This window comes from Papaver somniferum, chromosome 5 (genome assembly GCF_003573695.1).
Source record: "Papaver somniferum cultivar HN1 chromosome 5, ASM357369v1, whole genome shotgun sequence".
Lineage (NCBI taxonomy): Eukaryota > Viridiplantae > Streptophyta > Magnoliopsida > Ranunculales > Papaveraceae > Papaver > Papaver somniferum.
The window spans coordinates 31,464,794-31,479,704 of record NC_039362.1 but is presented as its reverse complement, the minus strand read 5'-3'; positions in this window follow the sequence as shown (position 1 = coordinate 31,479,704).

Genomic DNA, 14,911 nt, shown 5'->3' with positions numbered 1-14,911 from the left:
TCTTCTATGTGATTTCAAGAAAAACTTATCACATGCTTACTTGAAACCTAATTAAATTTTTATGTAAACATAGAAAGTGTTTGCTTGATTATCAAGTTATCTTAATTAGCTTGAATTATAAACAACCCTCAGTCTTGAACATCTATAAAACACACATTCAATTGAGAAATTCAATCCCCGATACTTTTGTGTCCTAGTTGATTGCTAAAGTCGTCCTCTATTGACCTGGATTTCCTCTGAGAAACATAATTAGGTCAACCACTGAAAAACTTCACTTAGGCGAACTCAGTCCGCGAAATGGCGGAAGTTCTCGTCCCGAGAAATTCTGCTGGAGTTTGTGAACTTCGTCCGGGAACTTAAGTCCACGAACTGATAGACGCATTTATGTGTCTAATATAACCCAATTGTATATATTGTTAGCACCCATTTTTGTACTTATTATGGTATTTTGTTTATTTGTAGGTGTTTTTGGAAAAAATAAGGTTTTGCGGCGAAAGTGACTAAAAATGTGGCATTTGGACCTCTGTAGACAGTGAACCGGAGGAACCCCGAAAAAAAATGCGGAAAAAGTCCCAGAAAAATTACTAAAGGCACCCAAGTTTTGGATGTTTCCACCCTAATAACTTATTTCAGCCCCAATTTCTATTGGCACCCCATCAGAGGATAGGAGGCAACCATCTTCAAAATTCAAATCATGCAAATTGGCGGGAAAAATTGCACACAGCGAACAGATTTTTGACTTGAATTCTTGGGCTGTTTTAACGAGATTCAATAGCTGGAAACGATTGGGTTAGTCTTGAATGGAGTTAACAGGCCTGGTACGTCTGTTTTGATCGATGAACTTGGGCTAGAGTAGCCGGACTGAGCTAAACAGAGAGACGGGAATATGGGTTCTGTTTTGGCAGTTACGTATGATAAAAGGAAAGATATGGGAGAAGATAACACTAGGTTTTGGAAGATATTCTCTCAGGATACTATACGACCATGTTGGGATAGTGTCGACATCTACAGACGCGTGCAAGGGAAGAAAATCGAAATAAAATACTCGAGAATATTTTCTTTCACTGCCGAGTGATGACAAGATTTTTGGAGTTATTGCGCATGATTTATTCGCCCTGTTGAGTATAAATAGGTTTCCCTGGTTGCTAAGAAGGGGTCGAGAGTTGGGAGGAGAAGAGAGGAAGCTGCAGAGGAAGAATCACGAATTCTCTCTGCTGCTGCTGCTGTTCGTGATGAAGATGAAGAACATGAAGAACGGACCAGCAGAAGCAGTCGTTTATAAACAGTGAAACGACTCGCGAACGTGGGTCGTAGGTGTGGGTCTTAGAGATACATCAACAATAGCACTTCTTCTGTGTCGTTCATTTTGGACGCTTTTTGTGGGTCGCACATCCACTGCTTTATTATTTCATCTCCATTTTCATCCTTGTAAAAACCCTTTGAGCAATAAATAAATACTTTGAGCGTGTTTTTATCATGATGAGCTAAACCCAAGACTGGGACGACGGAGTAGGTCGAGTTTCATCCATGTGGTAATTTCATTAATTCTTTTGTTTACTTTTTGCACTAATTTTAATTGAATTAAGATTTTAAATTAATTACTTGTGATTTCATTTGATGGAGTATGCTTAGTCCTAGGGATTTTTGATATGCCATGCTTAAGAAATACAAGTAATATTTTATAAAATCTATCTTGGCAATAAACTAGAGTCAATATTTGTTTTGTTTTGAACTATAATCGTCTAGAATTAAATTCTGAACCACTTGAAAATGAAAAATGGCCGAATCTTTAGTCCCAGTACTCTTGCCCATATTGTTAATATTTTTTGTATATATTTTTATTTTTAAATCTTTACAAGTCCGAGCAACGAACTTTTACTATCACTTTCAAAACTATAACACGAACCCAGTACGCGAACTTGAGTAGGTTATATCTAAAAACGGTGTTTGTGAACTTATTCTTATATAAACTAAGGAATGCAAATTGCAAACCGTGACTATATAGTTCATGAACCGATTCGAGTGAATCAAATCGTTTTTGCTTCGATTGTGTATTGTGTAGTTACATAAGATTTCCTTGCAATTGAACAACTCTCTAACTAGTTCATTTGAGTCACTTGAACTAGTTATGGTGAAGAAGAATATGGTTGATATGAAAGTGATCATATGGCTAACCATTTGGTTGACTATTGTTGAACCAACAAATGTACAAGTTTGGGTACGGTTACACAAGCCTAGAAACGCGCATTTCATTTGTGTGTAACAAGCTAGTTTTCTATCTAACGGTTGAAAGATATTAGCTTGAATCTAAATCAGGTTTTTATCTAACGGCGAATATTGAATGCTTTGTTACCAAGCTAACATTGATTGCAAACCCTGATTTGAAAGACTATATAAGGGAGAACTCTAGCAACTGGGAAACCTAATCCCGCACCTTCTGTGTGATACTAGTTGTGCTAAGCTAGAGTCGATTCTCCTTTAACCTTTGGTTTCTTCTTCTAAACCAGGTTAACGACTTAAACACTTCATTGGGATTGTGAAGCCAGACCGATACTACTTTCTCGTAGTTGTGTGATCTGATCTTGTTGTTTCTATCGCACGAGTACAATTGTAATAATTGGATTGAGACTGATATCTCCGATAGGCAAGATATAATAGTAATCACAAACACTCCGTCTCATCGTTTGTGATTCCACAATATCTTTTTTCGCTGCGTCGATTAAGATTATTATGAGGTAATTGATAATACTAGGATGTTCTTCGGAAATATAAGTCCGTTTTATCAATTGGTTCCAGTTCAACTTTATTTATCAAAAGATGGAACAAAACTCGTAGGTATATTCGTGGGAGGCGGATTTATCTATTACCGTAGACTTTTCTGTGTGATACAAATTTGTTTATTAAAGTCTTCGACTTTGGGTCGTAGCAACTCTTAGTTGTGGGTGAGATCAGCTAAGGGAATCAAGTGCGTAGTATCCTGCTGGGATCAGAAACGTAGGAGCATAACTGTACCTTGGATCAGTGCGAGATTGATTGGGGTTCAACTACAGTCCAGACCGAAGTTAATTTGGAGTAGGCTAGTGTCTGTAGCGGATTAATACAGTGTGTGTTCAATCTGGACTAGGTCCCGGGGTTTTTCTGCATTTGCGGTTTCCTCGTTAACAAAATTTTTGTGTCTGTGTTATTTCTTTTCCGCATTATATTTTGTTATATAATTGAAATATCATAGGTTGTGTGTTGTTCAATCAATTAGAATATCCGACCTTTTGGTTGTTGATTTAAATTGATTGACTCTTGGATATTGGTCTTTGGTACCATCCAAGTTATCTCTCTAGTATTTGATAAAAACTCACAGATTTCTATTTGCTTGAGTATATATCAAATCGAGAGATTGAAATATAAACTCTTTAATATACTTTTTATCTAGATTGAGTCTGACTGTCTAGTTGATTCTCTAGAAAGTATATTGGAGTTTGTCCATATAGATTGCTAAGCGTAATATTGGGTGTGGTTGTTGTACCCCCGCTTATTCAATTGGTATCAGAGCGGGCAAACACGTTCAAGACCTCACAAGTTTGTGTTTGTAGCGATCTGACTCTATGGACAGAGGTGCTGTTAGAGCACTGCTCGGTCAAACTCGCATGCGTTGCTATCTCAAGCATGTTTGTCAATGTTAGTGATCAAAACTATAAGTCTTGATTTCTAGTCTACTATAGCTAAGTCTCGGACTAGGATAGTAAGTGTAGTTGAGCTCAAGGACTCCATGGTGATTCATGATACAAGACGAAGATCTACTCAAGGAACCGGTGGAACTTCTCGACAAAAAGGTATGTGGAGACTTGAACTTAGCTATCACTCAAAATTCTATTTATTCTATCTCCTACTCTTTGAGACAAAAGTCGTATGATATATATATAGACTATGATTATTCACATTTGGTATTTCGAGCCGAGTATACCTCGCCTATCTATATCTCGAAATATGTGTTGGTAAGCTTTTCGCTTCGACAAAGTTTATCTTTACCTAGTGACGAAAGTCATGATATGTTTCAATCACTTTGAGAATTGCTTTGACGAGAAATGGTGTAACAACTATATAACATCCTCTAAGAATGTTTCAATGATTGGAATAAGAGTTTAGATTACATAACCAATGGATTCCTTGAACCGAAGTTTTCGAACTTTGTTGATCAAGATAAGCGGAAGTATGCCAAGTGCCACGTCCGCGAACTTCCGAAGTTCTCAAACTCGAGAATTTCTGCTGGAGTTGACAAACTACTTACGTGAGCAAGTCCGCAAACCGACGAAGTTCTCATCCCGAGAATTTCTGCTGGAGTTTGTAAACTCTATCCTGTGTCTTAAGTCCAAGAACCTAGTCTGCGAACTTGAGAAGGTTATATATCTAAAGATGATTTCAGAACTTAATCTTAAAAGACTAAGGAATGCTTTTGCAAACCAAGGCTATTAAAGTTCATGAACCGATTCGAATGAATCAAATCATCTTTGCTTCAATTGTGTCTTGTGTAGTTACATAAGATTTCCTTGCAATTGAACAACTCTCTAACTAGTTCATTTGAGTCATTTGAACTAATTATGGTGAAGAAGAACATGGTTGGTATGAAATGCTCATATGGTTAACCTTTCGGTTAAGCTATTGTTGAACCAACAATGCACACGTTTGGGTACGGTTAACAAACCTAGAAGCGTGCAGTTCATTTGTGTACAACAAGATAAGTTTTCGATCTAACGGTTGAGAAATATTAGCTTGAATCTAAATCAGGTTTTCATCTAACGGTGAATATTGATTGCTTTGTTACCAAGGCAAAACCCTGATTTGAAAGACCATATAAGGGGACATCTAGCAACTCTGCAAAACTAATCCCCACACCTTACGCGTTCTACTAGTTTGCGTGCTATAGTCGGTTCTCCTTTAACCTTTGGTTTTCTTCTTCTAAAACCAGGTTAACGACTTAAAGACTTCATTGGGATTGTGAAGCCAGACTGATACTACTTTTATCGTAGTTGTGTAATCTGATCTTGCATCTTCTATCGTAAAAGTACAATCATATTGATTGGATTGATATTGTTTGATTTCACCGATAGGCAAGATATAAAAAGTAATCACAAATATCTTCGTCTCATTGTTTGTGATTCCGCAACATCTTGTTTCTCTACCATACGATTGAGATTGTTGTGAGGTGATTGATTAATCTAGGCTGTTCTTAGGGAATATAAGACCGGATTATTAATTGGTTCTTGTTCGCCTTGATTATTATCAAAATACAGAACAAAAATTTAGGGTTTTTCTGTGGGAGACAGATTGATCCTTTGATAGACTTGTCTGTGTGAGACAGATTTGTTTATTGTTAAAGCCTGTGATTTTGGGTCGTAGCAACTCTTAGTTGTGGGTGACATCAGCTAAGGGAATCAAGTGCGCAGTATCCTGCTGGGATCAGAGGCATAAGAGTACAACTGTACCTTGAATCAGTGGGAGACTGATTGGGGTTCAACTATAGTCCAGTCCGAAGTTAGCTTGGAGTAGGCTAGTGTCTGTAGTGGCTTAATACAGTGTGTATTCAATCTGGACTAGATCCCGGGGTTTTTCTGCATCTGCGGTTTCCTGATTAACAAAATTTCTGGTGTCTGTGTTATTTCAGTTTCCGCATTATATTGTTTATCTTTATAATTGAAATAATACAGGTTTTGCGTTTAGATTATCAATTAGATTAATCCAACATTTGGTTGTTGATTATCATTGATTGATCCTTGGACATTAGTATTTGGTACCGTCCAAGTTATTCTTTGTGTTTGATTAGGATTCACTGATTTCTATTAGCTTGAGTAAATCAAAACAAGAGAGAGATATTAAGTCCTTGAGATACTTTTACCTAGATTGAGTCTGACTGTCTAGTTGATTCTCTAGAAAGTGTTTCGGAGTTAGTCCATACAGATTGCTAAGCGAAATATTGGGTGTTGTTGTTAGACCCCCGCTTTTTCAATTGGTATCAGAGCAGGCAAACACGTTTAAGACCTTACAAGTCTGTGTTTGTAGCAATCTGACTATATGGACCATAAAGTCTCAATTAACGCTTCACCAGGTTTATAGAAAAATGTCTGATAAACTGGTTACTCTTCAAAAGGGTTGGATGTACAAATCCGGATCAACTCTGGTCTTGTTGCAGAAATTGAAATTCTTAAGGATTTGATATCCAATAATTGTCCCTTGGTGAATCTGAGAAACTCCAGTTGTTCCTCTTTAAAAAAAAAATTAGTCGTGAATCAGATGGTAATCAACGACCAGATGTTGAGAAATCTGATATGACTAGGAACCAGTCAGACAAACTCAAAAACGTTGGCCCATGTTGCTGTTGTGATTCTTCCAATCACCTTCAACAACCTTGTATGTCTCTTCAAAAGAGTTTGAATGTTGTAAGTGATCCTTGCAAGAAAACTAAACAACTTTTGGTTACTCTAAAAAGTCGTACAAGATTATCAGGAAATTCTGAACAGAAGAAAACTAGTAATATGGGTACCATTGTCTTAAGTCCTACATCTCCTTTTCGATGGTTTGGATCTTCCATCGACCGTGAAGGAGGAGGGAATTCTACATGCAAATCTAAAGAACAACTTCAAAATATGAGCCCTTTTAGTTGTCATCTTTCGCAAGTAGAATCAGGAATTTGTGATGAAACTCTGAACAATCCCTTCTGGGTAAATGCAATGCATAAAGAGTTAAATCAAATTCAAGGACAAGTTGCGTGGGATCTTGCACCATGTTCTTCCAATATCATTATTGGTAGTACTAAATGGAGCATCAAGAATAAGTCTGGTGAATTCGACACAACTTTCAAAAACAATGCCAGGCTTGTCGCTCAAGGGTGTTCACAAATTAAGAAATTCATGATTGATGAAACCTTCTTTCCTGTGACATGCTCTGAGTCCACTCAACTTTTGATAGACAATGTTTATGTTCTTGAGAACAGGCTGTTTCTAATAAACAATTGTCATATGACCAATGAGACAAGTATTTCCAGAATCAAAAGAAAGAGGATTTCTGCTCAGACGACAAACCTTGATAATTCACATTGTGATAAACAATGGGAGCCTTTGGATCATAATGTCTCTATCTAATTCATAGATGTTCGCAATCCCATATTTATCTTGAGAAAATGGGGTTTGCGTATTATTGGCTCAAGAATTGTTTCCTTTGTTAAGAAGTTTCTTCTAACTATATTAATAATATATACTTAAATTTTTTTAAAAGTCTTGTTGTCTATGGTTTCTGCCATTCGTAAACTTTCATGGCTCCTGTAACTAGAAGAACCACAAGCAGGGATGCAGTTGAAGCATCTAACGTACGTCGGTGTACATGAATTCCTTCCACAAATGTGAAGAAAGTGAAGGCTACAATTAATGGTAAAAATCATCTCTCAAACTGGTCCGTGTCTTGTTATCAAAGTGATGCTAACTTCAGGAACCTGGTTAAAGAATTCGTCAATAAAAGAAACGATTTAGAATCTCAAATCGCTTCGTCTATGGGATAGTTAATTCACTATGAACAGATGTTGTCTCTTACGACGAACAACGCACGTAAACTGAAGATAGAACTCAGTAAACTGACAGTTATTTCCAAAGAGTTGAAGGAATTGAATGATCCCATTATCAATGGATTTTTCAATAATGAGAAGGATTTTTCTGTAGATGCCTTGAGGAAGATCTACAATGCCTAGTAAGTCTTCGAATGAGAATCCTGGTTCTGGAAGAATAACTAGTGCTTTGAATAGCGATGATTGTGACTACACATAGCTATTATTTTCATCTTCATGTTTTTAGGGTTTTTTTTGGTTTAAAATTCTAAAACTGTTTGTAGGATGATGATTTGCAGTAGTTAATCTTTTTGATTTGTTATATTGCAACTTGTTATGGGATATTGGTTTTTACGTCCGTGAACTATGTTGTCCCATATTTTTTCAAAAGTAAACTCGTTCATGATCCGTATTCGTTTATTGATTAAGGAATGAATGGACTTTTGACAAATACAAAAGTTAAGCCTATATTGTCAATCTTTGATGGAAGATAGGTTAAAATCTTTTGTATCCAAGGATTATTGGTATTGTATATGCTTGTGTAAAAGAATGAATCCTGTGTATTCCACAATATTGACCTTTATTGATCCATATTTTATGTATTACTGTGAGGCTCCGTAATGTATCTTATATTGAGCACGATATAACCAAGTTGATTATTTTTGATTAACTTTGTTGTTTGTTCCGTGAGGTACTTTATGTTGAGCATTTAAAACTAAATTAATCATCTTCTTGGTTATTTAGTTATTACTCCACAAGTTCTCTTGTGTTGAGTATATGAACGATTAAGCCAATCACTCTCTTGTATGGTTATCTTAGTCGTTGCTCCGTAAGTTTACTTATGTTAAGCACAATCAATTAAATTCGTCACTTTTGTGGTTAATTTGATTATATATTCTGATTAAATTAATCATGGGTTTACTTATGATTAATTTGATTGAGTTTTGGATATAAAAATCATTCTCATGGTTTTGGTGTCCAATAAAAATCCTTCTTCTCTCTTGAAATTAAGGTCGCTCGTTGTTGTTCTTTCGGGAATGACATCAAATGGGGGAGATTTCTTTTGAAATTGTGCTTAATGGTCATATCTTGAGGGGTGTGCGGCTGTGGAATTTTAGAGGGGTTATCTTGTATCTTTAAACTCCTTGATGAATGATGTTAGCTTCGGCTATGTGATTGCATCTAAACAAGATGATGTGTGTTTCTTTTTCTCAGTCATGAAATGTCTCTTACGGAAATTTCATTATGATCCCGTTCTTGTACCTTTGCCGATTTTATTCACAAAAGGGGGAGAATTAATATGTAGTTCACACTACAAATACATATGGTTTTCGGATCATTGTGTAAGGGGGAGTGCTTTTAATGAGAGATGGAGTATTGACTAAGGGGGAGTGATACATATCACCATAGTATTATTGTTGAAGTTGTGATACAATTGAACTTTGACACTATGTAATAATACTATGACATTGTATAACAATGATCGAGACCTATGCTTTCTCATTGTTATAGCTACGGATCTTCAACAACGGTGATGCTAAACTTACAACCTTTGGGATCATTGGAGTACTTGGAAGTGACGAAGATTTCGAGGAATGTTGAAGATTAGACATGTGGGATATGAGCTACTAAAGTTTCATTATCTTTTTGTATTCCATATGTATTGATAGTTTTGTCACTAAAATTGACAAATGGGGAGATTGTTAGACCACTGCTCGGTCAAACTCGCATGTGTTGCTATCTCAAGCATGTTTGTCAATGTTAGTGATCAAAAATATAAGTCTTGATTTCTAGTCTACTATAGCTAAGTCTAGGATTAGGATAGTAGGTGTAGTTGAGCTCAAGGAATCCATGGCGATTCATCATACAAGACGAAGATCTACTCAAGGAACCGGTGGAACTTCTCGACAAAAAGGTATGTGGAGATTTGAACTTATCTGTCACTCAAAAGTCTATTTATTCTATCTCCTACTCTTTGAGACAAAATTCGTATGCTATATATATAGACTATGATTATACACATTTGGTATTTTGAGCCGAGTATACCTCGCCTATCTATATCTCGAAATATGTGTTGGTAAGCTTTTCGCTTCGACCAAGTTTATCTTTACCTAGTGACGAAAGTCATGATATGTTTAAATTACTTTGAAAATTGCTTTGACGAGAAATGGTGTAACAACTATATAACGTCCTCTAAGAATGTTTCAATGATTGGAATAAGAGTTTAATTCACATAACCAATGGATTCCTTGAACCGAAGTTTTCGAACTTTGTTGATCAAAAGAACCGGAAGTATGGAAAGTGCCAATTCCGCGAACTGCCGAAGTTCTCAAACCCGAGAATTTCTGCTGGAGTTGACAAACTACTTACGTGAGCTAAGTCCGTGAACCCAGTCCACGAACCGACGAAGTTCTCATCCAGAGAATTTCTGCTGGAGTTTGTAAACTCTCTGCGAACCTAGTCTGCGAACTTGAAAAGGTTATATATCTAAAGATGATTTCTGAACGTAATCTTAACAGACTAAGGAATGCATTTGCAAACCGTGGCTATTAAAGTTCAAGAACCGATTGGAAATTAATCAAATCATCTTTGCTTCAATTGTGTCTTGTGTAGTTACATAAGATTTCCTTGCAATTGAACAACTCTCTAACTAGTTCATTTGAGTCATTTGAACTAGTTATGGTGAAAAAGAACATGGTTAGTATGAAATGTTCATATGGTTAACCTTTCGGTTAATCTACTGTTGAACCAACAATGCACACGTTTGGGTACGGTTAACAAACCTAGAAGAGTGCAGTTCATTTGTGTATAACAAGCTAAGTTTTCGATCTAACGGTTGAGAAATATTAGCTTGAATCTAAATCAGGTTTTCATCTAACGATGAATATTGATTGCTTTGTTACCAAGGCAAAACCCTGATTTGAAAGACCATATAAGGGGACATCTAGCAACTCTGCAAAAATAATCCCCACACCTTACGCGTGCTACTAGTTTGCGTGCTATAGTCGGTTCTCCTTTAACCTTTGGTTTTCTTCTTCTAAAACCAGGTTAACGACTTAAAGACTTCATTGGGATTGTGAAGCCAGACTGATACTACTTTTATCGTAGTTGTGTGATCTGATTTTGCATCTTCTATCGTAACAATACAATCATATTGATTGGCTTGAAATTGTTTGATTTCTCCGATAGGCAAGATATAAAAAGTAATCACAAATATCTTCGTCTCATTGTTTGTGATTTCGCAACATCTTGTTTCGCTACCATACGATTAAGATTGTTGTGAGGTGATTGATTAATCTAGGCTGTTCTTCGGGAATATAAGACCGGATTATCAATTGGTTCCTGTTCGCCTTGATTATTATCAAAAGACAGAACAAAAATTTAGGGTTTTTCTGTGGGAGACAGATTGATCCTTTGATAAACTTGTCTGTGTGAGACATATTTGTTTATTGTTAAAGCCTGTGATTTTGGGTCGTAGCAACTCTTAGTTGTGCGTGACATCAGCTAAGGGAATCAAGTGCGCAGTATCCTGCTGGGATCAGAGGCGTAGGAGTACAACTGTACCTTAGATCAGTGGGAGACTGATTGGGGTTCAACTATAGTCCAGTCCGAAGTTAGCTTGGAGTAGGCTAGTGTCTGTAGTGTCTTAATACAGTTTGTATTCAATCTGGACTAGGTCCCGGGATTTTTCTGCATCTGCGGTTTCCTCGTTAACAAAATTTTTGGTGTCTGTGTTATTTCAGTTTCCGCATTATATTGTTTATCTTTATAATTGAAATAATACAGTTTGTGCGTTTAGATCATCAATTAGATTAATCCAACATTTGGTTGTTGATTATCATTAATTTATCCTTGGACATTGGTCTTTGGTACCGTCCAAGTTATTCCTTGTGTTTGATTAGGATTCGCTGATTTCTATTAGCTTGAGTAAATCAAAACAAGAGAGAGATATTAAGTCCTTGAGATAATTTTACCTAGATTGAGTCTGACTGACTAGTTGATTCTTTAGAAAGTGTTTCGAGTTAGTCCATACAGATTGCTAAGGAGAAATATTGGGTGGTGTTGTTAGACCCCCGCTTTTTCAATTGGTATCAGAGCAGGCAAACACGTTTAAGACCTTACAAGTCTGTGTTTGTAACGATCTGACTATATGGACCATAAAGTCTTAATTAAAGCTTCACCAGGTTTAAAAACCAAACGTAGAAAAATGTATGATAAACTGGTTACTCTTCAAAAGGGGTTGGATGAACAAATCCGGATCAACTCTGGTCTTGTTGCAGAAATTGCAATTCTTAAGGATTTTATATCCAATAATTGTCCCTTGGTGAATCTGAGAAACTCCAGTTGTTCCTCTTTAAAAATTAGTCGTGAATCAGATGGTAATCAATAACCAGATGTTGAGAAAACTGATATGACTAGGAACTAGTCAGACAAACCCAAAAATGTTGGCCCATGTTGCTGTTGTGATTCTTCCAATCACCTTCAACAAGCTTGTATGTCTCTTCAAAAGAGTTTGAATGTTGTAAGTGATCCTTGCAAGAAAATTAAACAACTTTTGGTTACTCTAAAAAGCCGTACAAGATTATCAGGAAATTCTGAACAGGAGAGTACTAATAATATGGGTACCATTGTCTTAAGTCCTACATCTCCTTTTCGATGGTTTGGGTCTTCCATCGACCGTGAAGGAGGAGGGAATTCTACAGGAAAATCTAAAGAACAACTTCAAAATATGATCCCTTTTAGTTGTCATCTTTCGCAAGTAGAATCAGGAATTTGTGATGAAACTCCGAACAATCCCTTCTGGGTAAATGCAATGCATAAAGAGTTAAATCAAATTCAAGGACAAGTTGCGTGGGATCTTGCACCATGTTCTTCCAATATCATTATTGGTAGTACTAAATGGAGCATCAAGAATAAGTCTGGTGAATTCGACACAACTGTCAAAAACAATGCCAGGCTTGTCGCTCAAGGGTGTTCACAGATTAAGAAATTCATGATTGACGAAACCTTCTTTCCTGTGACATGCTCTGAGTCCACTCAACTTTTGATAGACAATGTTTGTGTTCTTGAGAACATGATGTTTCTAATAAACAATTGTCATATGACCAATGAGACAAGTATTTCCAGAATCAAAAGAAAGAGGATTTCTGCTCAGACAACAAACCTTGATAATTCAATTGTGATAAACAATGGGAGCCTTTGGATCATAATGTCTCTATCTAATTCATAAACGTTCGCAATCCCATATTTATCTTGAGAAAATGGGGTTTGCGTATTATTGGCTCAAGAATTGTTTCCTTTGTTAAGAAGTTTCTTCTAACTATATTAATAATATATCCTTAAATTTTTTTAAAAGTCTTGTTGTCTAGGGTTTCTGCCGTTCGTAAACTTTCATGGCTCCTGTAACTAGAAGCACCACAAGTAGGGATGCAGTTGAAGCAGCTAACGTACGTCGGTGTACAGGAATTCCTTCCACAAATGTGAACAAAGTGAAGTCTGCAATTAATGGTAAAAATCCTCTCTCAAACTGGTCCGTGTCTTGTTATCAAAGTGATGCTAACTTCAGGAACCTGGTTAAAGAATTCGTCAACAAAAGAAACAATTTAGAATCTCAAATCGCTTCGTCTATGGGTTAGTTAATTCACTATGAACAAATGTTGTCTCTTACAACGAACAACGCACGTAAACTGAAGATAGAACTCAGTAAACTAACAGTTATTTCCAAAGAGTTGAAGGAATTGAATGATCCCATTATCAATTGATTTTTCAATAATGAGAAGGATTTTTCTGTAGATGCCTTGAGGAAGATCTATAATGCCTAGTAAGTCTTCGGATGAGAATCCTGGTTCTGGAAGAATAACTAGTGCTTTGAATAGCGATGATTGTGACTACACATAGCTATTATTTTCATCTTCATGTTTTTAGGTTTTTTTTTGGTTTCAAATTCTAAAACTGTTTGGAGGATGATGATCTGCAGTAGTTAATCTTTTTGATTTGTTATATTGCAACTTGTTATGGGATATTGGTGTTTACGTCCGTGAACTATGTTGTCCCATATTTTGTCAAAAGTAAAGTCGTTCATGATCCGTATTCGTTTATTGATTAAGGAATGAATGGACTTTTGACAAATACAAAAGTTAAGCCTATATTGTCAATCTTTGATGGAAGATAGGTTAAAATCTTTTGTATCCAAGTATTATTTCTATTGTATATGCTTGTGTAAAAGAATGAATCCTTGTGTATTCCACAATATTGATCTTTATTGATCCATATTTTATGTATTACTGTGAGGCTCCGTAATGTATCTTATGTTGAGCACGATACAACCAAGTTGATTATTTTTGATTAACTTTGTTGTTTGTTCCGTGAGGTACTTTATGTTGGCATTTAAAACTAAATTAATCATCTTCTTGGTTATTTAGTTATTACTCCACAAGTTCTCTTGTGTTGAGTATATGAACGATTAAGCCAATCACTCTCTTGTATGGTTATCTTAGTCGTTGCTCCGTAAGTTTATTTATGTTAAGCACAATCAATTAAATTGGTCACTTTGTGGTTAATTTGATTATATATTCTGATTAAATTAATCATAGGTTTACGTATGATTAATTTGATTGAGTTTTGGATATAAAAATCATTCTCATGGTTTTGGTGTCCAATAAAAATCCTTCTTCTCTCTTGAAATTAAAGTCGCTCGTTGTTGTTCTTTCGGGAATGGCATCAAATGAGGGAGAGTTCTTTTGAACTTGTGCTTAATGGTCATATCTTGAGGGGTGTGCGGCTGTGGAATTTTAGAGGGGTTATCTTGTATCTTTAAACTCCTTGATGAATGATGTTAGCTTCGGCTATGTGATTGCATCTAAACAAGATGATGTGTGTTTCTTTTTCTCAGTCATGAAATGTCTTTTATGGAAATTTCATTATGATCCCATTCTTGTACCTTTGCCAATTTTATTCACAAAAGGGGGAGAATTAATATGTAGTTCACACTACAAATACATATGGTTTTCGGATCATTGTGTAAGGGGGAGTGGTTTTCATGTGAGATGGAGTATTGTCTAAGGGAGAGTGATACATATCACTATAGTATTATTGTTGAAGTTTTGATACAATTGAACTTTGACACCGTGTAATAATACTATGACATTAATGATCGAGACCGGTGCTTTCTCATTGTTATAGCTACGGATCTTCAACAACGGTGATGCTAAACTTACAACCTTTGGGATCATTGGAGTACTTGGAAGTGACGAAGATTTCGAGGAATGTTGAAGATTAGACATGTGGGATATGAGCTACTAAAGTTTCATTATCTTTTTGTATTCC